General features: G+C 38.4%; 1 protein-coding gene and 1 pseudogene across 4 annotated transcripts in view; one reads left to right on the plus strand and one right to left on the minus strand.

The window, feature by feature from the left end:
• SEPTIN7 (septin 7) overlaps positions 1-22,404 on the minus strand; it is a 92,407-nt gene that overhangs the window by 58,651 nt on the left and 11,352 nt on the right. The window lies entirely within an intron of this gene.
• Positions 833-18,684, plus strand: LOC122438904 (annotated as a pseudogene).

A 22,404-nucleotide genomic window follows, 5' to 3' on the forward strand; every position in this document is an offset into this window, starting at 1 on the left:
GCTGGAGAAGACTCTTGAGAGTCCCCTGGACTACGACTTCAAGGAGATCAAACTAGTCAATCCTAAAGGAAATCAGTCCTGCATATTCTTTGGAAGGACTGATGGTGAAGCTGAAACTCCAATACTTCGACCACCTGATGCGAAGAACTGACTCATTGGAAAAGACCCTGATGCTGAGAAAGATTGAATGCAGGAGAAGGGGGTGACAGAGGATGAGATGGTTGGATGCATCACGGACATGAGTCTGAGCAAGCCCCAGGAGCTGGTGATGGACAGGGAAGCCTGGTATGCTGCAGTCCATGGGGTCGCAAAGAGTCGGACACGACTGAGCGACTGAACTGAACTCTCCAACTTTACAAAAGAGATATTCAGCCCCAAATTACCTAAATATGACCAGGGTTCTATTTCTCCACTTAGTAACTACTATAATAAAAAAGAAAGAAAAAATCCCACTATAAAGATTCAAGGAAGGTTTACATCAGTAACTTAAAATTTCAAAGGTAACATTTGGTCTTTTACACATAATTTCAAATTCAAGCTGCATCACTTAATTTTAAAAACTGCAAGCTTTCTCCTAAAGTTTATGTAATTCTAAACACAAAAACAACCACTCACTACAAAAGACAAAGGTACATAAATCTACTTGTCTACTTAGTAACTCTAACAGAAGCCTTACATCATACTCATAGACGAAACTATCTAGTACTTGAAATTCCTACCATCTCTTACTTAATTCAAGGGGAAAGTTACAGAACTTCACTACCTAATTATTTTAAATATAACTGGTGCAAAAGTACCTAGATTCTACACTTAATACAACAATACTACTAAGATGTTACAGGATCACGTAAGTGTTCCTAAATATTAACTTTATTGTCTCCTCCGCAATTTTCTTTAAAGGTCATACCTTAGTTTGCATGCCCCTAACTCCTCCCTTTTTACTGAGATGAACAACTGTGTACAAACAGAACCAACTTTTACTTTCTTAATCTTATTCTGGATTCTTGGTTACTCTACCTAAAAGATTTTAATATCTGTATGAACACATGTTAAGAAACAGGTAACTTAAAAATTTAAATAAAATTTTTTCTTTGCTCTGAACTTGGAATTTAAATCTCTTCTTATAGAATTACTGGCCACACTCATTCATTTAACATAGCTACTGGACTCACATAATGTATGTATTACCACTTAGGGATATAGAAGCTAATGAAAACAAGGTCCCTGCTTATGAAACTAAGAACCTGAGGTCAGAGAAGTTAGAAGGCAATTCTTATTAACACAGTGATAAACACTACAATGGAAGCAAACATAGGAAGACAGCTATGAGAACAAAAAGGAGAAACCCATCCTGTTGTCAGAATCTTCAGATTCTGAAGGACTAGCAGGCCTTAGTCTGATGAGAAATTTGGGTAGGTGCTGCACAATATGGGCAAGCAAACTGGCCCAAAAGCAAGAGAAGAAAGTACAGATCTTTATGGTAACTAAAAACAGTTCAGTACACCTCATAATCAAGGTCCAGGAGACGCAGAGCACGAAGTCAAGCAAAATTCAGATCACAGAGGACTTTGTAGGCCACAATAAAAAACTCAGATGAGGCATCATCTTGAAAACTTATGAAGAGTATTAAAGGATTTTAAGCAGAAAACTGCATGCACTATCACATTAATTCACAAGCCAAGTCACATTCATATTTTAGAAAATTACAACTAACAAGAATATTGAGGAGATACTGGTAGCAATTTCAAGATCTGTTGCAGTAGCCCAGGGAAGAAATTAGGACCTGAACCATGACAGAAGTAGCAAGGATTAAGAGAAATTAAGTTAGAACACTACTGTTCATTACGGTAGCCACTAGCTCCATGTGGCTATGGATCACTTGAAATTTAGCAAGTCTGAATTGGGATATGCTCTGGCTCCGTTGGTAAAGAATCCACCTGCAATGCAGGAGACCTGGGTTCAATCCCTGGGTTGGGAAGATCCCCTGGAGACGGGAACGGCTATCTACTCCGATATTCTGGCCTAGAGAATTCCATGGACTGTATAGTCCACAAAGTTGCGAAGAGTCGGACACAACTGAGCCACTTTCACACACACACACTAAGCATAAAATACAAACTATGTTTTTTTTTAATATATACTTATTTATTTATTTGATTGTGCTGGGTCTTAGTTGAAGCATGTGGGATCTAGTTCCCTGACCAGAGATCGAACACCGGGCCCCCTGCTCTGGGAGCATGAAGCCTTAGCCACTGGACCAGCAGGGAAGTTCCACAAATCAGGTTTTAAAGATTTATTATGAAAAAAAAGAATGAAATGTCAATTTTTATACTGATTACATATTGAAATAAAATTTTAGCTATACTGGGCTATATAAAAACCTGATACTAAAATTAAATTCATTCTTTTCAACTTTTTAACATGTCTGCATGCAAAGTCACTTCAGTCATGTCCAACTCTGTGTGACCCTATGGACTATGCCTGCCAGCGTCCTCTGTCTATGGGATTCTCTAGGCAAGAATACTGCAGTGGCTTGCCATTTACTTCTCCAGGGGATCTTCCCACCCCAGGGATCAAACCCACGTCTCCTGCACTGCAGACAGATTCTTTATCATCTGAGCCACTAGGGAAGCCTAGGCTACCAGAAAAGCTTAAATTACATATGTGACTTACATTAACTTCTAATGGAAAATTCTGGATTAGATATTAAAGAGCTGAAGTGACAAGTCTCTGTAACTTGTGGGGGGAACAGCAAGACATAAATTCTAAATTTATGAATTTAGATTGAGTTGGATTGATGGTGGTTCCAGTCACTAAAAGCAAAATTCACTTGAGTTTAAGGTGCTAAAAAATGGGCTTTAGGAAAACAAATACCTAGTAGGCAGCTATATATATAAAAGTTAGAAGTTCTAGAAATGTCTAGGTTAGGCAGATACTAACATTTTAAGGCAGATATTAACATTTTAAGTCATCAACATTTAAATGGCACGAAGGCCATGGGTTATTAATCCAAATACAGTATTCAAAGTAGGAAGCAGGCCACAACCAACAACAAAACCCCACCACTATCACCTACACAACCTAGAAAAAGGTGAAAAAAGAATGAGGAAAATAGTTTTTAGAAGCAGTTCAAGGAGGTCAACTGTAGTGGCCTCCTTTAAGAAGTGGTCAACTGTACCAAGTGTTCTGGAGTGGTCAATAGATAGAAAAGAATCTATTTAACATTATCAGGGACCATTGTCAGAGCAGTGGACAGATAAGGGAAAGATAGATGGAGGCATAATGGAAATAAATAGTAACTGCAGACAGTGAGCATAAACAAGTCAATTCTTTCTGAATGCTTATCTGCAAACGGAAGAGCAATAAAGTAGAATTTAAAGAACAACAAAGGGTTAAGGTGGGGTTTTAGGAATAAAAAAAAAAAAGATAGTTGCATGCTTCAATGCTGGGAGTTTGGGGTCAGTAGATGCAAGTTATTACATATAGAATGGATAAACAAGGTCCTAGTATATAGCACAGAGAACTATGTTCAATACCCTGGGATAAACCACAATGGAAAGGAATATAAAAAAGAATGCATATGCGTATATAAATGAGTCACTTTGCTGTACAGCAGACATTAACACAACATTGTAAATCTACTATAGTTCAACAAATAAAATTTTTAAACTAAAAATAAATTAAAAAAAAAAAAGCATTACCTAGACAAGTGGCTAAAGAAAGGAAGGTAAACTAGGATACAGATAACATTCTGGAGTTGAAAGGATTTTCTTTAAACATCAGAGAGAAAAATCATTTGCTAATCCTAAAGGGACTTACCAGCGAATTTTAAGAGACAAAGATTTGAATCAGCAACCATCAAAACAAAAAGAAGGGCTAGGAATACACAGCAGGCAGCCAAGCAATTCTGTCCACTAGTTTAGGATAAATCTGTGGACAGGGAAGACCGGCATGCTGCAGTCCATGGGGTCACAAAGAACTGTACACGACTGAGTGACTGAACTGAACCGTGTGATCTTTTACTCCAGTAGCAACCTGTAATTGAATGTAAGCCAAGACTGTTATTTGAAGCTGTTATTTCACAGAAAGGGCGCACAAAAACTACAAGGCATCAAGAGAGCTCACAAGTATGGCTGAAGTGAATCACTGAACAAAATGGAGAGGGTCAAGGATCCAAGGTACGAAGTAAGGAAATGAGACAGCTAAAACAATATGAAGTTATAGACAGAAAAAGCCATATACATCTTCAGAGGTCGAAGAGAAGTTCCAGATGATGACCACATGGAGCCGTTAAAATGATGGCTCAACAATGAAGTAAAGTGAAGTCGCTCAGTCGTGTCTGACTCTTTGCGACCCCATGGACTGTAGCCTACCAGGCTCCTCCATCCATGGAATTTTGCAGGCAAGAGTACTGGAGTGGGTGCCATTTCCTTCTCCAGGCTCAACAATAAACCCAACTTAAACAATAATGTGTAAGTAAATTACTGAACAAGTTTTACACATGGTCACTAAATATGCCCCAGAATGATAACAGGGCTTGGAGTAGAAAGAAAAACTGTTTGGTGCCATCTTTAACAAATAAAGAGAAAACAGGGATAAGGTATCTGACAAATTTAAGAAGGGTGAGAAAATACTGCTATTAAATAGCATAAGCTTTAAAGAAGCAGGGTTTGAAGAATGGTCTACAGTCTAGACAACCACTGATAGAAATATAAGATGAATTACTTACGTAATAAATATTCCAGTAGACACATGAAGAGTAAAAAGGTGAAATTAACAACATTATTTTATTTCACCCAAGTATATACAATATTAACATCTCAACATGCAGTCAAGATAAAAAGTTATAACTCACTTTACATTATTTTTCTACATGCTTTTGCTTTGTAATAATCTTTGAAATACAGCACACCTTATTTAGGACTAGCTACATTTCAAGTGCTCAAGAGCCACATGTTGGTAGTGATTACCCTACTAGATATAGAAATAGAAATTTCATAGATATAGAACATTTTCATAACAAAAGATCTACTGGAAAGCAGTAAATTAAATGAACAGTAGTACCCAATAGTGTGTAAGGATGTGGGAAAACAGGCACTTTCACACATGACTGGTGGAATATAAATGAAACCACTTCCCTAAAGATCAACTTGGCCACATGCATCGAAAACAAGTCTTCATGCTCTCACACTCAATAAATTCCACTTCCACAAATTTATACCTTATAAATTTATAAGGTTTAGATAAAACAACATTCAACAAAGCACTGTTAAGGATAATGAAAAATCATAAAAACCAAGTTTCAAAAACAAGTGAAACAAATAATATATTGTGTTACTCCCATGTGTTAAAACACCATGCAGCCATTAAAACTTCTGGAAGAACAGACATGACAGACAGTAATATACCGAATGGAAAAACTATTATTAGACAGCTGGCACAGTAATATTTACTTTTAAAGCTCTCTTACATGTACACTGGAAAACAAAAGGATGTACAGTGGAGTGACATTAAAGAAATTACCAGAGTAAAGACTTAAGAAAATTCTCTCCTTCATTAAAAGCGGTAAGAGGCAAAATTGTCAAAATCAATTTCTTCTGAACCCTGGAAATGAACAAAAGGGTTACAGCAATTCAAAGAACACTTACTCAAGAAAAAGGGCTGGATGTCAGTAAAAACAGCAGTTCTTGTTGCATTTTAACTTGCCCATTCGTATCTTCCCTCACCTGTTTTACAGTAGCCTTGAAAACCAACAGCATGCAATCATGGCAAAAATCAGCACCCAGTCAGCAACTGGAAGAGAACAGGCTCCTTCAAAGCTCCATTCCCAAAAAAGATTATTTGACCTGTCTGACTCCTTGCAAGACCCCACAAACAACCACTAGAATAACTAAAGACTTCAGTGACAAAACAAGACAAAGAAAACAGACTTTACAGATTTAGTTCCCCAAAAGTCACTAAACAACAAAAAACAATAATAAACCCTGGGGTGGAGGAAAGAAGAGAGATGGAGAATTTGACCACGGTTGCCATGCTGTTTTGCTTAAAATGCCCAGTTTTCAACAAATAATTATGAGATGCAAAACAAAAAAAAACCAAGAAAGTATAAAAGTATAACCCACATTCATGGGGGGAAAAAACGCAATCAACAGAAGCTAACCCTGAGAAAACTCAGACATTAGGCAAAAACTTTAAATCTGCTATTTTGAATACATTCAAATAACTAAAGGAAATCATTTCTAAAAAACTAAAAGAAAGTATAAGAACTACATTCACCAAATAGAGATGATTAACAAACAGAAAGAAATTATTAAAAAGAACCAAATAAAAATCTTCAAGTTGAAAAGTAGAGGGCTACCTTGGTGGCTCAGTGGTAAAGAATATGCCTGCCAATGCAGAGGACACAGGTTGGCTCCCTGGTCTGGGAAAATCCCACGAGCCACAAAGCAAACAAGCTGGTGTGTCAGAACTACTCACTCTGTGCTTGAGACTGGGAACTGCAACGACAGCCCACGTGTGCCAACTACAGAAGCCAATGTGCCCTAGAGCCCATGCTCCACAATAAGAGAAGCCACCGCAAGGAGAAACCTGCACACCACAGCAGGAGAAGGGCGCCACTCTCCGAAACTAGAGAAAAGCTCACAGCAACGAAGACCCAGCACAAGCAAAAATAAAGAAAGAAAATTATTTTTTAAAAGTAGAATAACTGAAATGAAATTTCACTAGAGAGAAAGAGGTTCAAAAACTGATACGAGCTAGCAAAATAACATCGTCAAATAACATTTACCAGACTAAGGAACAGAAATAATAAGAGAGGGAATAAAAAACTACACAGCCAGAAATTGTGGAACAAAATCAAGCATACCAACATACACATAATGGGAGTCCATGAAGTACTGGAAAAAAGGACAGAGGGAAAAAGACAAGGAGAGAAAGAAAGAGGCAAAACATATGTTTGAAGAAACAATGGCAGAGAACATCCCAAATCTGAAGAAAAACAGGTCAACACAATAAAAGCTCAGCAACTCCAAACAGAGAAAAAGCAGAGATTCACAGCTAGACTCATCACAATCAAATTGCCAAAAAATAGACAAAGAATCAGGAAAGCAGCAAGAGACTTAAATGACCATATATAGGTGACTCAATATGAATAATGACTAACATCTCATCAGAAACCACACAGGCCAGAAAGTAGATGGATGACATATTGAAGACGTTAAAACAAAAAGACTGTCAACCAAGAATTCAGTATCTACCAAAGGCATCTTTCAAAAATAAAGCTGAACTTAAGACATTCTCTGATAAGCAAAAACTGAAAATTCCTCACAATCAGATAAAAACACTACATAATAAGTAAACACAAAAGATAGCACAAATATAATTTTTATTTGCAACTCTCTTCTACCTGATTTAAAGGCACACTTTACACAGCAATTACCCTTATGGCAGAAAATGAAGAGGAACTAAAGATCCTCTTGATGAAAGTGGAAAGAGGAGAGTGAAAAAGTTGGCTTAAAACTAAACATTCAGAAAACTAAGATCATGGCATCAGGTCCCATCACTTCATGGCAAATAAACGGGGAAATAATGGAACCAGTGAAAATAGTGGAAACATACTTTATTTTCTAGTGCTCCAAAATTACTGCAGATGGTGACTGCAGCCATGAAATTAAAAGATGCCCACTCCTGGGAAGATAAGCTATGACCAACCTAGACAGCGTATTAAAAAGCAGAGACATTACTTTGTCAACAAAGATCCACCTAGTCAAGGCTACGGTTTTTCCAGTAGTCATGTATGGATGTGAGAGTTGGATCATAAAGAAAGCTGAGCACTGAAGAATTGATGCTTTTGAACTGTGGTGTTGGAGAAGACTCTTGAGAGTCCCTTGGACTGCAAGGAGATCCAACCAGTCCATCCTAAAGGAGGTCAGTCCTGAACAGTCATTAGAAGGACTGATGCTGAAGCTGGAGCTCCAATACTTTGGCCACCTGATGCAAAGAAATGACTCATTGGAAAAGACCCCAATGCTGGGGAAGAGCGAAGGCGGGAGGAGAAGAGGACGACGGAGGATGTGATGGTTGGACGGCATCACCAACTCGACGGACATGAGTTTGAGCAAGCTCTTGGAGTTGGTAATGGGACAGGGAAACCTGGCGTGCTGCAGTCCATGGGGCTGCAGAGTCGGACACAACTGAGTGACTGAAAAAAAAAAATTTTTTTTAAGTGACTGAAATTACAAAGCAATAATTATTGAACTTTGTTTTAGGGTTTATAAACTAGAAAGAAGTAATTTGTATGACACTAGGAGCGTGAAGGAGGTAAAAGGAAATTAAAGTACACAGGAACAAAACTACTGTATTTTACTGAAACTAGGCTGGTAATAACCCAAATTATAATGTTGTAAGTTATTAAAGGTAATCTCCAGGGCAATAAATGAAAAGATAAATAACCTAACTAAAAATCGGGCACAGCACTTTAATAAACATTGCCCCACAGAAGACGGGCTTCCCTGGTGGCTCAGATGGTAAAGAATCTGCCTGCAATTTGGGAGACCAGGGTTAGATCCCGCGGTCATGAAGATCTCATGGAGAAGGGAACGTGAACCCACTCCAGTATTCTTCCTTAGAGAATCCCATGGACAGAGGAACATGGCAGGCTACAGTCCATGGAGTCACAGAGTCAGACACGACTGAGCAACTAACACTTTGACTTTTCCACAGAAGATATACAAATTGCCAACAGGCACATGTAAAGATGTTGAGCATCATTAGCCATTGTGTGCTTGCATGCTAAGTCACTTCAGTCACATTCGACTCTGCCACCCTATGGATTGTTGCCTCCCAAGCTCATGGTCCATGAGATTGGTCCATGGTCCACAGAGGTCCATGGGACTCTTCAGGCAAGAATACTACATTGGCAGGCAGATTCTTTACCACTGAGCCACCAGGGAAGCCTTATTGTATAAATAATACATAATTTTGTTTATCCATTCATAATGTTTTCATATGGACTTATGCTTCCTCTTTTGGATATATATATGTAGGGATGTAATTGCTGCATCTTAGGGTAACTTTCTGAGGAACTGCCAAACTGTTTGCTGAAGCAGCTGTGACATTTAACATTCCCACCAGTAATGTGAGAGGGTTTCAGTTTCTCCACATCCATGTTCACACTTGTTATTAGTCTGTCCCTTTAAACTATCACTGCTAGAGTGACAGTATAACTGTTGTTTTCACTTGCAATTCTCTAATGGCTAACAGGGCTTCCCAGGTGGTGCTGGTGATAAAGAACCCACCTGCCAATGAAAGAGATGTTAAGAGATACTGGTTCAATCCCTGGGGCTGGAAGATCCCTGGAGGAGGAAATGGCAACCCACTCCAGTATTCGTGCCTGGAAAATTCCATAGACATATCAGCCTGGCAGGCTGCAGTCCTTAGGGTCTCAAAGAGTCAGACATGACTGAGCACACATGCACATGCACACCTATGCAATAAAATATCATTTAATAATAAAAAGGTATGAAATACTGATGGATGCTACAATATGGTTGAACCTTAAAACATCATGGTAAGTGAAAGAAGCTAATTACAAAAAAAATTATATGATTTCATTTATATGAAATGCTCAGAATAGGAAATTCTATAGAGATGGAAAGTAGATTAGCTGTTGTCAAGACCTGGGAATAGGACGGAACGGGAGTAATTGTTAAGATACACGATTTCATTTCGGGTTGATGAAAATGTCCTCAAATTAGACGTAACGATGGTTGCACAACTCTGTTAATACACTAAAAATAACAGAATTGTTCAATTTAAAGGGGTGAGTTTTACAGCATGTGAATCGTATCTTAATAAAGCTGTCATAAAATCAAATATGTAGTGTCTATAATACACTACTTTTCATATATTGGGTTGGCTAAAAAGTTCATTTGCATTTTCTTATAACAGCTTATAGAAAAACTCAAAAGAATTTTTTGGCCAACTCAATATAATTTTTATATCTGCTTTCCTATGTGTATCTTCTCATCTGTGTAAGATGATAGGAAGAAATTAAAAACTAAGCAAGAAACTATTAAGACTGGTCACCCAAACAGATGGGTGGTTAAATGGTAGAAAAGGAAAATGAGATGGGTAAAAGTGTAAAAGAGATAAGACATGGAAGGGACACTTCCAGACATACTGTTTTATAGAAATGACGATTAATACCATAGTAATGTTTTACCTAGAGTTGGACATCATGGAGTGTGAAGTCAAGTAAGCCTTAAGAACGTTACTACATTGATATGAATCAGCCATAGAGTATGACAAAACCCACTGAAAAGTTGTGAAGTAATTAGCCTCCAACTAATAAAAAAAATAAATAAAAAAAATTTAAAAATAAGATAAAAAAAAAAAAAAAGAATGTTACTATAAAAAAAGCTAGTGGAGGTGAAGGAATTCCAAAAGAGCTATTTAAAATCCTAAAAGATGATGCTGTTAAAGGACTGCACTCAGTATGTCAGCAAATTTGGAAAACTCAGCAGTGGCCAAAGGACTGGCAAAGCCAGTTTTCACTCCAATCCTAAAGAGGGGCAGTGCCAAAGAATGTCCAAACTACCATACAGTTCAGTTCAGTCGCTCAGTTGTGTCAGACTCTGTGACCCCATGGACTGCAGCACACCACGCCTCCCTGTCCATCACCAACTCCCGGAGCTTACTCAATTCAAACTCATGTCCACAGAGTCGGTGATGCCATCCAACCGTCTCATCTTCTGTCATCCCTTTCTCCTCCTGCCTTCAATCATCCCCAGCATCAGGGTCTTTACCACAAGTTAGTTCTTCACATCAAGTGGCCAAAGTATTGGAGTTTCAGCATCAGTCCTTCCAATGAACATTCAGGACTGATCTCCCTTAGGATGGACTGGCTGGATCTCCTTCAAGTCCAAGGGACTCTCAAGAGTCTTCTCCAACACCACAGTTCAAAAGCATCAATTCTTCGGCACTCAGCTTTCTTTACAGTCCAACTCTCACATTCATACATGACTACTGGAAAAACCATAGCTTTGACCAGACAGACCTTTGTTGACCAAGTAATGTCTCTGCTCTTTAATATACTGTCTAGGTTGGTCATAGCTTTTCTTTCAAAGAGCAAGAATCTTTTTAATTTCATGGCTGCAATCATCATCTGCAGTGATTCTGGAGCCCAAAAAAAAATAAAGTCAGTCACTGTTTCCATTATTTCCCCATCTACTTGCCATGGAGTGATGGGACCGGATGCTATGATCTTAGTTTTCTGGAATGTTGAGTTTTAAGCCAACCTTTTCACTCTCCTCTTTCACTTTCATCAACAGGCTCTTTAGTTCTTCTTCGCTTTCTGCCATAAGGGTGGTGTCATCTGCATATCGGAGGTTATTGATATTTCTCCCTGCAATCTACACTCTGGCCTGTGCTTCATCCAGCCCAGCATTTCTCAAGATGTCCTTTGCATATAAGTTAAATAAGCAAAGTGACAACATACAGCCTTGATGTACTCCTTTCCCAATTTGGAATCAGTCTGTTGTTCCATGTCCAGTTCTGACTGTTGCTTCTTGACCTGCATACAGATTTCTCAGGAGGCAGATCACATGGTCTGGTATGCCCATCTCTTTAAGAATTTTCCACTTTGTAGATGTTTTTCTGGAACTCTCTTGCTTTTTCAATGATCCGACGGATGTTGGCAATTTGATCTCTGGTCCCTCTGCCTTTTCTAAGGCCAGCTTGAACATCTGGAATTTCATGGTGCACGTATTGCTGAAGCCTGGCTTGGAGAATTTTGAGCATTACGTTGCTAGTGTGTGAGATAAGTGCAATTGTGCAGTAGTTTGAGCATTCTTTGGCAGTGCCTTTCTTTGGGACTGGAATGAAAACTGATCTTTTCCAGTTCTGAGTCCCCTGCTGAATTTTCCAAATTTGCTGGCATATTGAGTGCAGAACTTTCACAGCATCATCTTTCAGAATTTGAAATAGCTCAACTGGAATTCCATCACCTCCACTAGCTTTGTTCACAGTGATGCTTTAAGGCCCACTTGACTTCGCATTCCAGGATGTCTGGCTCTAGATGAGTGATCACACCATTGTGGTTATCTGGGTCACGAAGATCTTTTTTGTATAGTTCTTCTGTGTATTCCTGCCACCTCTTCTTAATATCTTCTGCTTCTGTAGGTCCATACCATTTCTGTCCTTTATTGAGCCCATCTTTGCATGAAATGTCCCCTAGTATCTCTAACTTTCTTGAAGAGATCTCTAGTCTTTCCCATTCTGTTGTTTTCCTCTACTTCTGTCATTCTATGTCCAGTTCTAACTATTACAAGAACTACAAATACAACTCACTGCTGAACAACCATTAATAGGAAAATGTTGGATCCCACTAAAAAAAGATACCCAATGTCCAAGGGCAAAGTAGAAGCCCCAGCAAGATGGTAGGAGGGAGTACATCAAGGCTGAATATTGTCACCCTGCTTATTTAACTTATATGCAGAGTACATCATCTAAAATGCCTGGATGGGTGAATCACAAGCTGGAATCAAGATTGCCGGGAGAAATATCAACAACCTCAGGTATGCGCATAATACCACTCTAATGATAGGAACCGAAGAGGAACTAAAGAGCCTCTTGATGAAGGTTAAAGAGGAGAGTGAAAATGCTAACTTAAAACTCAATATTCAAAAAATGAAGATCATCTGGTCCTATCACTTCTTGGCAAATGTGTGCGTGCTAAGTCACTTCAGTCATGTCTGACTCTTTGCAACCCCATGGACTGTAGTAGCCCCACCAGGCTCCTCTGTCCACGGGATTCTCCAGGCAAGAATACTGGAGTGGGTTACCATTTCCTTCTCCAGGGTATCTTCCTGACCCATGGATCGAACCCTTGTCACTTATGTCTCCTGCACTGGCAGGCGAGTTCTTTACCAATAGCACCTCCTGGGAAGCCACAGATGGGGCAAAAGTGGAGTAACAGTGACAGACTTTATTTTCTTGGGCTCCAAAATCACTGCAGTAACTGCAGCCATGAAATTAAAAGAGACTTGCTCCTTGGAAGTAAAGCTACGACAAACCTAGACAGTGTATTAAAAGGCAGAGACATAATACTTGGCCAACAAAGGTTCATACTATCAAAGCTATCGTTTTCCCATAGCTTTTTTCCATGTGTGGATGTGAGTGCTGGACCATAAAGAAGGCTGAGCACCTAAGAATTGATGCTTTCAAATTGTGGTGCTGGAGAAAACTCTTCAGAGTCCCTTGAACAGCAAGGAGACCAAACTAGTCACTTCTAAAAGAAATCAATCTTGAATGTTCATTGGATGGACTGAGGCTAAAGCTGAAGCTCCAATACTTTAGCCACCTGATGCGAAGAGCTCATTACTGGAAAAGACCCTGATGCTGGGAAAGACTAAAGGCAAAAGGAGAAGGGGGCAGCAGAGGATGAGATAGATAGCCTCACCAACTCAACAGACATAAATTTGAGCAAACTCCCGGACATAGTGGAGGACAGCGAATCCTGGTGAGCTACAGTTCATGGGGTCACAAAGAGTCAGACATGAGCCAGCAACTGAACAACATTTCATATATCCCAATGAAAAAAAGAACCAAAACCTGCCAGAATGTGAGAAGAACTCAAAATGGACTAGAAAAGTAACAAAACTATATTTCAAATGAGTAACATAACAGCAATGAACAAAATGGGTAAGAACAGAACAGAACATTGGAAAACAGTATGCTGCCTATATAGTATGAGACTGAACTGTGGTGTTGGAGAAGACTCTTGAGTGTCCCTTGGACTGCAAGGAGATTCAGCCAGTCCATCCTAAAGGAGATCAGTCCTGGGTGTTCACTGGAAGGACTGATGCTGATGCTAAAACTCCAATACTTTGGCCACCTCACGTGAAGAGTTGACTCACTGGAAAAGACCCTGATGCTGGGAGGGATTGGGGGCAGGAGGAGAAGGGGACGACAGAGAATGAGATGGCTGGATGGCATCACCGACTCAATGGACATGTGTTTGGGTAAACTCCGGGAGTTGGTGATGGACAGGGAGGCCTGGTGTGCTGCGATTCATGGGGTCGCAAAGAGTCGGACACGACTGAGCAACTGAACTGAACTACCAAAAGAGATGTACACAATACTACACCCTAGGAAGTAAATGTATTTATAATAGTAATTCTGAAATTACATTTACATGTATACCAGAACTGAACAAATAATAAATAAATTGTAGATGAGAGCCAAGTTTTCCACTGTTGGAGAAAGGAGTTACAAATAAGGAACTAGTTTATCAGTATGAATTCATGTTTTTTAATATATATAAACAAATATATTTACACAAAGATAGGTATAGAAATACAGATGTGTGAATGTACACAAAAAATAAAATTCCTTAGATCTATTTGTTCAAAACACCTAGAAGCAGGAGCAACAAGCACTTTTAGAGCTGAGACCTTGGTTTCTAAACACTATTCTGAGATAAAAGGAACCTGAAAGACAAACCAGAAAATAAAGAAGTGCTCCAAAACAAATGATGAGGCATGCTGAAAGATGAATATGAGCTAACAGCAAAGAGCTCCCGACAGTCAGATTCAGGATAATCTGAGCAATAAACAATGACAAAATTAATATTCATGTATTCTACCAGTATTAATAAATAACTGAATGAATGAATGTATGAGATAGAACAATTATTTCTTATAAAGGAATTCCATGGGTTCAATCCCTGGTCAGGGAACTAAGATTCTGCAAACCATGCAGAGCAGCCAAAAAAACCCCAGAAAATCACTACTAAGGCAAGCAATACAGTAATATTTGTGGCAAATAAGAATTACTGATAGTAAATAAAGATATGATGAGAAATAAGTTATTTGCATAGTTCGACAAAGAACTAGTATCTAAAATATACAACTTAATTAGACAATACAACTTAAAAATGGACCAAATATTTCAACAGACCATCAAAGACATATAGATGGCAAACAAGCACATAAAATCCTCAACATCATTACTCATTAGTAAAATGACAATTATAATCACAATGTTTTATCCACTAGTTATTTCACTAGAATGGCTAAAATTAGTAAGAGTGGCCATCCCAGGAGTTAGTATGTGAAACTACTAAACATTTTTACACACTCTTGATGGAAACATAAATGTTAACATTTATGTTGCAAAATGGTTTGGCAATTTCTTAAGAAGTTACATGTACACCTACCTACAACTTAGGCTAACTATTTACCCAAGAGAAGTGTAACCATGCACCACTATCAAAGTTTTTTAAGCTGACAAAGAAAAAAGCCAAAAAGAAGATACATACAAATTTTAACATTGGTTATATTTTGCTAACTGGATTTCGGGTAATTCACTTTTATACTATTTCTATTTTCCAAAGTTATTATTAAGAAACCTGAAGCATTTACATTAAAAAAAAAAAATCACACAGAAAGAAAATGAAGTCATTTACAAGTTAGTGTGGGTTTTCTTCTTTATAAATCAGATCTTATTTTCCATTGCTGACATATTCATTAGACTGCAAAGGAAGAAATTATACGAGGTAATTCAGACAAGATTTCAATCATGATGTGAACAGGGGCAAGGCAGAGAAATAAAAACTGGAGGACCAATAAAATAAGATGGATTAATAGCTGATTAGTTGTATATCAACTTCAGCAAAATTATATACCACAAGAATCCATCCTTAATTAAGCCCAGATGCTGGGAAAGATTGAAGGCAGGAGGAGAAGGCGACGACAGGGGATGAGATGGTTGGATGGCATCACCGACTCAATGGAGATAAGTTTGAGTAAACTCCAGGAGTTGGTGATGGACAGGGAGGCCTTGCGTGCTGCAGTTCATGGGGTTGCAAAGAGTCAGACATGACTGAGCAACTGAACTGAACATTATTTAATATTATGATGAAAACAAAAGATACACTTTAAGTATACACATGATAAAAGCTGAAAAAGGTAATAAATACTTTATATGACACATTCAGAACCCAAATGAAATCTGCTATGGAAATATATGGATCCAAATCGTGTCCTTTTTCCCACCCTCAAACCACAATCTAAAAGATAAAGTTTCAGTTAAGGACAAAACTATAAAATAGGACTGCAAATGAGGAGTAGGGACACATTTCACCCACTCAATTAAGTATGTCTAAAAAAAAAAAAAAAAAAAGTCCTGAAGAAGCAAGATAAAATAATGGCAGCACAAGGGAAAAAGGTAGAGACGTCTGAGTTGACACTATACTCCCTATGTTAGTATAAGAATTAAGGTTTCCCTAAAAGGTAACTTAACTCTAGGCCTCATTAACAGATTTATATAGCACGTAGAAGGTCACAAAAGATAGATTCAATCTGCAATTTTAAGATCACAAGATATTCATTTCATTTCCTGGTATTAGCAGGGATATGTACCAAATGAAGTTCAAAGGGGAGTAAAAATGGCTGGAGGGATATGACTCCCTACCATGTAAACGTTGTTAAAGGAAATGGAAAGACTAAAAGCCACAATAAAAGATAGTTGTCTTCAAACTACTAAGCAAAAATATTAAAAAGAGAAATCAGACTTATCTTTTTGGTCCTAGGGAGTAAATGAGAATATCTGAATGCAAATATCAAGACAGATATATATAAAAATGGGAAGAAAAAAATTAATAGTGACAGCTATTCAAAGATAAAATGTGTTATCTCAACAGGCAGCTGAGTTTTTAACAGACTAAATCAGCTGTTTGTTAGAAATTTAACACAAGACATATATGTAATTTTAAATTTTCTAAAAGCCACATTTAAAAAAGTAAAAACAAACAAGTAAACTCAATCAGATGGCATCACCGACTCAATGGACATGAGTCTGAGCAAACTCCAGGAGATAGTGAAGGACATGGAAGCCTGGTGCGCTGCAGTCCACAATGTCACAAAGAGTCAGACACGACTTAGCAACTGAACAACAACAAAAACTCCATTGTAATAATATATTTTCTTTAACTCAATATATCCAAGACATTATTTCAACATGCAATCAATATAAAAATGAATTAGATATTTTATATTCTTTAAGTCTTTGCAAAATCCTCTGTGCATTTTACACTTATATCAAATGTCAATTCAGACTAGCAACATTTCAAGTGCTCAACAGCCATATATGCTTGTGGCTACAATACTAGTCAGAGTTACAGTCACAGGCATGCTGCAGGGGGAATTAAGAGTACCATTTGCATAATTAGGTTAAAAGACAATACATCTTCCAATCCTGAGATCTTGTGAAAATAGAAGGATGAAAAAACAAGTTTCAAGAACATAGGCAAAATTTTTAAAGGATTAACTTTAGTTCATTTTAATCAGTCACTACCATACCTTGTGAACTCATGATATATATGCATTCTGTACATAACACAGCAGTTTTATCAAAGAGTTCAAATTATTTCCAGCATATACCTCTCAAGCCAGCTTCTAAAAGATATTAAAGCCATTTCCTGCCAAAATATTGAATCCTATGACTCGTAAAATGTTCAACTGATATTCATCTTAACATTACTTGCCTAATAAAAAGGTAGGTAGAAACAAAGTATTTATTATCTGATTAAAAAAAATTTTTTTTCTATAGCTATTACACCACCATACACAGGAAAACAGAAATTCTATTCCTGTTACAGGCCAAACTGCATACACCCAAAATTCTTTTGATGAAGCCCTAATCCCAATGTAATTGTATCTGGGAGACAGGGCCTTAAAGGGCGTAACTAAGGTTAAAGGAGGTCATATGAGTAGGGCCCATCATGTGGAGCTGGTATCCTTACAAGAAGAGGAAGACACACTGGAGATAAACTTTTCTCCTCCACAGGTTGCACAAAGGCCACGTGAGGACACAGACAGAAGGTGGCCGTATGTAATCCAGGAAGACCCTTCACCAGAAACCAAATCTGCTGGCACCTTAATACTGGACTTCCAGCCTCCAGAACTGTGAGAAAACAAATGTCTGTTGTTTAAGCCACCTCATTTGTGGTTTTCTGTAATGGCAGTCCTAGCAGACTAATAAAGTTCCAAGAAAATACTAGTAAAAAAAACTGTATTGCAAACTAAATTACATTACTGCTGAAATTATTAATTTATGATGATAAATGTTTCTGTATGTTTATAAATTTACTCTACAACAGAAGATTTGAAAAGCCTGCCTTGTTGAGCTACTGAAGCAGCCAAAGTAATTTGAAACCTCAAAACAGAAAATTCTAACTTTTTCCATAACCAAGGTCTGTTAATGTATTCCATTATAAAAATAATGGTTTCTCTTTCAGCCATATTGGACCCTGTGGAGGCCCGCTGGGAACAGGACTTCTAAAGCAACAAATACGTCTGGAAGGCTGTGGCCCAAGACCATTTTTGCCAGCTATAAGCCGGGTCTATGGAACCAAGACGGAGTACACAGCTCTCCTGAAAATCGAAGGTGTATGTGCTTGAGATGAAACTGAATTCTATCTAGGCAAGAGACGTACTTATGCATACAAAGCAAAGAACAACACGGTAACTCCTGGCAGAAAACCTAACTAAAACAGAGTCATCTGGGGCAAGACAACTCATGCTCATGTAAACAGTGGCATGGTTTGTGCCAAATTCCAAAGCAACCTTCTCGCTAAGGCCACTGGACAGACTCTGTGTGATGCTGTACCCTTTGAGTATTTAAACTTATTGAAAAGTAAATAAATAAAAGTATGGATTTGTTCTCTTGTGTTTTCACTAAAACACACACACACAAACTACATTCTACTCAAAAGCAGTACTATATGTAGTAATGCCAGAGATCAGTAAAGGGCTCAAAAAAGCATGCTACCCATCACAATACTGCAACTAACTACGCCACCCACAATATTTGTAATATTAAGCATAAACAATAACTGAAAATATATTTCTACAAATTGACAATGCTGTTACCTACTAGGAGAGCAGTCTTAAAGGAGTTCTAGTTAGGGAAAGGATCAAAGATGGGAAAAGCTTCCCAGAATCAGTAGTTTTGAGCTGGGCCTTCCTTAATGGATGGATGTGACTTCAAGATAGGTAAGAACAGCATAAGCAAAGAAGAATACAAAACATGATTTGATCTAAATAGAAGGAAAAAGCCAAGCAAAGAGACCCTAAAATGACTACACAAGTTTTTAATTAAAAAATATATAAGATAATCATAGGTCAGTAAGAGTCCCCCTTCACCTCAAGTTTTGCTTTTCAAGGTTTCAGCTACCAGCTGTCAACTGCAGTCTGAAAATATTAAATGGAAAATTCCAGAAATAAGCAATTCATCAGTTTTAAATTGTGTGCTGTTCTGAATAGCATGATGAAATCTCACACCTTCCTGTGCTGTCCTGCTCTGTCCAGCCTGTGATGTGATTCATCCCTCTGTTCTGTATATCCTGCCCACTGGTCACTTAGACTTCTCAGTATAATCAGATCACCCGTTGTGATATTGCAATGCTTGCGTTCAAGTAACCCTCACTTCATAATTTTACTTAATAATGGCGCCAAAGAACAGGAGTTGGAATTCTGGCAATTTACATATATGAAAGAGAAGCTATAAAGTACTTCCCAAAAATGAAAAGGTGAAGGTCTTGACTTAATAAGGAAAAAGAAATTGTACCTTAGGTTGCTAAGATTCACTGTAAGAAGGAATCTTCTATCCACGAAATTGAGAAAAAGGAAAAAAAATTTATGCTACTTTTGCTGATACACCTCAAACTGCAAAGTTACAGCCACAGCGCCTGATAAATGGAAAAGGAAAAGTCACAGTGCAAGACAAATGGAAAAGTCAGGATGGAAAAGGCATTAAATCTATGGGTGGAAGACATGAACATAAAACATGTTACAAATGATGGCAACAGGTCACACCAGAAAGCATGGACCCTGTATGACACCTTTAGCAAGCAAGGGATCCCCTAAAACAAGTGATACCAAGTCATTTACTCAAAAATGAAATGGTTACACAGACTCAAGAATAGATTTCAAATGAAAAATATAAAAATTACTGGAGAGGCTGAGTCTGCCAATGAAGAAGCCACTGCCACATTTCTGGCAGAGTTGAACTTGAGAGACAGACCACATTTTTTATAACAACCTTTATTACAGTATAGTTACAACTGTTCTGCTTTATTATTAGCTATTGTTGTCCATCTCTTACTGTGTCTAATTTATAAGTTAAACTTTATCCTAAGTATGTATGTATAGGAAAAAACAATACATACAGGCTTGGGTATTACTATCTGTGGTTTCAAGCATCCACTGGGGACCTTGGAATATATCCTCCATAGATAAGACTGTGGAGCACTGTACAAATAAAGATAGAAATAAAAAATCTAGTATCTGCTGTAACTTGGAGCTACACTTTGGATGGGTAAGCCACATAACCTTTCTGAGCCTTAGACTGGGACAACGTATTTATGAGGTTATTGTAAGATATATATGAAATACTTGAAATATTTGGCACTTCAGATACAATAAGCACAATAAACGACAGTTGTTACAGTGGTTGTGCAATAGACAACAGCTATTATCAAGGCCTCTGGACTTTTATCTTGCAGTTAAAAGATTTCCAAACCTCGCTATAATCAGAAACATCTGGGAAGCTTGATAAAAACAAATACCTGGGTCCTAAGTCTAGAAGTAGGGAATTAGAATGTTGCTGGTAGGGCCTAGGAAATAAGTTTTTTCCTTTTTTTTTTCTTAAACAAGGACCTTCAGTTGAGTTCAGTTCAGTTGCTTAGTCGTGTCCGACTCTTTGTGACCCCATAAATCGCAGCATGCTAGGCCTCCCTGTCCATCACCAACTCCCGGAGTTCACTCAAACTCATGTCCATCGAGATGGTGATGCCATCCGGCCATCTCATCCTCTGTTGTCCCCTTTACCTCCTGCCCCCAATCCCTCCCAGCATCAGGGTCTTTTCCAATGAGTCAACTCGTCACATGAGGTGGCCAAAGTATTAGAGTTTCAGCTTCAGCATCAGTCCTTCCAATGAACACCCAGGACTGATCTCCTTTAGGATGGACTGGTTGGATCTACTTGCAGTCCAAGGAACTCTCAAGAGTCTTCTCCAATACCACAGTTCAAAAGCATCAATTTTTCAGCGCTCAGGTTTCTTCATAGTCCAACTCGCACATCCATACACGACCACTGGAAAAACCACAGCCTTTACTAGACGGACCTTTGATGGAAAAGTAATGTCTCTACTTTTTAATATGCTATCTAGGTTGGTCATAACTTTCCTTCCAAGGAGTAAGCGCCTTTTAATTTCATGGCTGCAATCATCATCTGCAGTGATTTTGGAGCCCAAAAAAAAAAAGTCTGACACTGTTTCCACTGTATCCCTATTTATTTGCCATGAAGTGATGGGACCAGATGCCATGATCTTAGTTTTCTGAATGCTGAGCTTTAAGCCAACTTTTTCACTCTCCTCTTTCACGTTCATCAAGAGACTTTTTAGTTCCTCTTCACTTTCTGCCATAAGGGTGGTGTCATCTGCATATCTGAGGTTATTGATATTTCTCCCAGCAATCTTGATTCCAGCTTGTGCTTCTTCCAGCCCAGCATTTCTCATGATGTACTCTGCATAGAAGTTAAATAAGCAGGGTGACAATATACAGCCTTGACGTACTCCTTTTCCTATTTGGAACCAGTCTGTTGTTCCATGTCCAGTTCTAACTGTTGCTTCCTGACCCGCATATAGGTTTCTCAGGAGGTGGGTCAGGTGATCTGGTATTCCCATCTTTTTCAGAATTTTCCACAGTTTATTGTGATCCACACAGTCGAAGGCTTTGGCATAGTCAATAAAGCAAAAAAGATGTTTTTCTGGAACTCTCCTGCTTTTTTGATGATCCAGCGGATATTGGCAATTTGATCTCTGGTTCCTCTGCCTTTTCTAAAACCAGCTTGAACATCTGGAAGTTCACGGCTCACGTACTGCTGAAGCCTGGCTTGGAGAATTTTGAGCATTACTTTACTAGCGTGTGAGATGAGTGCAACTATGTGGTAGTTTGAGCATTCTTTGGGATTGCCTTTCTTAGGGACTGGAATGAAAACTGACCTTTTCCAGTCCTGTGGCCAACTGCTGAGTTATCCAAATACGCTGGCATATTGAGTGCAGCACTTTCACAGCATCATCTTTCAGGATTCGAAATAGCTCAACTGGAATTCCATCACCTCCACTAGTTTGTCCATAGTGATGGCCCACCTGACTTCACATTCCAGGATGTCTGGCTCTAGGTGAGTGATCACACCATCATGATTATCTGGGTCGTGAAGATCTTTTTTGTACAGTTCTTCTGTGTATTCTTGCCACCTCTTCTTAATATCTTCTGCTTCTGTTAGGTCCATACCATTTCTGTCCTTTATTGAGCCCATTTTTGCATGAAATGTTCCCTT

Source organism: Cervus canadensis, chromosome 3 (assembly GCF_019320065.1).
Source record: "Cervus canadensis isolate Bull #8, Minnesota chromosome 3, ASM1932006v1, whole genome shotgun sequence".
Taxonomy (NCBI): Eukaryota; Metazoa; Chordata; class Mammalia; order Artiodactyla; family Cervidae; genus Cervus; species Cervus canadensis.